This window comes from Eriocheir sinensis, chromosome 24, assembly GCF_024679095.1.
Source record: "Eriocheir sinensis breed Jianghai 21 chromosome 24, ASM2467909v1, whole genome shotgun sequence".
Lineage (NCBI taxonomy): Eukaryota > Metazoa > Arthropoda > Malacostraca > Decapoda > Varunidae > Eriocheir > Eriocheir sinensis.
The window spans coordinates 15,771,393-15,773,476 of NC_066532.1; the positions used below are offsets into that span (position 1 = coordinate 15,771,393).

Genomic DNA, 2,084 nt, shown 5'->3' on the forward strand with positions numbered 1-2,084 from the left:
GTCTGTATTTCCTCCTGCCTACAACTTAACCTCTTTCAGGAGGGGAGTATCAAGACACCTCTCCATACGAAATTGGCCCTCTCCTCTTGGCCTCTCGTTCTATTTATTTTACCTTATCTTAGTATTAGTTATTATTATTATTATCTTATTTTTCTTTTATTGTTGAAGGCTAATGCGACGTTTAAAAAAATCAAACGTAAAAGGGAAACCACAGAACACAGCGCCAATGAACTAGCCCGTATTTTTAAACATTTCGCTGCCTAAGTACATGTATTGGACAAGCCTTTCGTAGGAGTTTGGGGTATTTCCAGGGGTAGTTATATGACCCGGGTGGTAGTTTAACCCTTCCTCTGTACCATGAACCTGAAAAAAACACTCATTAGAACCCGATTAATCTCCTTTTCAACCTTTGTAAATAGCTGTGAGAGAAGAAAGAGGGTACCGACATTTCAGCTCACAAGTTCATCTATTTGACAAGGCTTTCGTAGGAGTTGTGGGCATTTCCAGGGGTAGTTATATGCCCCGGGTGGTAGTCTGACCCTTCCTCTGTGCCGTGAACCTGATGAAACACTCACGAGAACCCGATCAATCTCCTTCTCAACCTTTGTAAATAGCTGTGAGAGAAGAAAGAGAGTACCGATATTTCAGCTCACAAGTTCATCTATTTGACAAGGCTTTCGTAGGAGTTTGGGGTATTTCCAGGGGTAGTTATATGACCCGGGTGGTAGTTTAACCCTTCCTCTGTACCATGAACCTGAAAAAAACACTCATTAGAACCCGATTAATCTCCTTCTCAACCTTTGTAAATAGCTGTGAGAGAAGAAAGAGAGTACTGACATTTCAGCTCACAAGTTCATCTATTTGACAAGGCTTTCGTAGGAGTTGTGGGCATTTCCAGGGGTAGTTATATGGCCCTGGTGGTAGTTTGACCCTTCCTCTGTACCGTGAACCTGAAGAAACACTCATTAGAACCCGATCAGTCTCCTTCTCAGCCTTCGTAAATAGTTGATGTGAGGGAAGACAGCGTTTGAGAGTATACCGACCTTTTCCTCCTTCCTTCACTCCCTCCCCCTCCCTGCCCTGTGACCTTCCTACCTCCCTCTCCCCTTGTTCCCTTGCCCATTTATCGCCTCTCACTATCTCTTCTTTGCACACCACATCCTTCCTCCCTCTCAGCGGCATTTACAGATTATCCTCCTCGTCCTCGCGCTCTCCCTCGTGTTCTAGCGGCACACGAGGACATCTACACGCGAGCAGTGACGAGCCACGACGCCAAACATTCAAATTCAAATTCAAATATTTATTACAACAGGGTGAGGGGGGATACAAGAGGGGTGGGGTGTACATACCTAGATCCTAAAAAAAACAATAAAATTTAAGTATATATACGGAGAAAAGCGAGGAAAAGTATCCGTGAAATAGTAATATGTAACGTAAAATCCTAAGTGCGCCGCCCGGGAATCGAACCCGGGTCGCAAGAATGGGAATCTTGCATGATACCACTACATCAGCGGCGCCGTGGGTGTCGAAGGATTATAGCAGCAAACAAAACGACAAGACGTAATAGCAGCTGTTGTAGTGGTGGTAGTAGTAGTAGTAGTAGTAGTAGTAGTAGTTATTGTTGTTGTTGTTGTTGTTGTTTGTAGTAATAACCCCACACCTGAACTTGCTCCATCAACAGGTGAGGTCGGTTTTCTCATGCAGACGCCTCCGCTTCTCACATAAACGATTTTCAAATGCCAAAACAGGAGATCAATCGTGTTCTCATGAGTGGTATTTTAGGTTCACGGTACAGAGGATGAGTTAAACTACCACCAGGGTCATTAAACTACCCCTGGAAATGCCCGCAACTCCTACGAAAGCTTTGTCAAATGTGTGTGTTTGGGCGCTGAAGCCAACCTCACAAACTCTACTTTTAAGGGGGACTGCACCAGACTCGAACATATCATAGCCATGGTTTTTTTGTAGATGTAGAGTTTAGGGATTGACCTGAACTGGGGTCGTGCATCTTCTGTACTGTGATCTATTTATACCCAATCATTATCAGCCTTTCGACTCAACTGCAGGCAAGAAGAAGGATCAAA

General features: G+C 44.2%; 1 non-coding gene across 1 annotated transcript; it reads right to left on the reverse strand.

The window, feature by feature from the left end:
* Positions 1-1,446: 1,446 nt before the first annotated feature.
* Positions 1,447-1,517, reverse strand: Trnag-ccc (transfer RNA glycine (anticodon CCC)). The gene has a single exon. It is a non-coding gene; the product is annotated as a tRNA-Gly (tRNA).
* Positions 1,518-2,084: the final 567 nt, after the last annotated feature.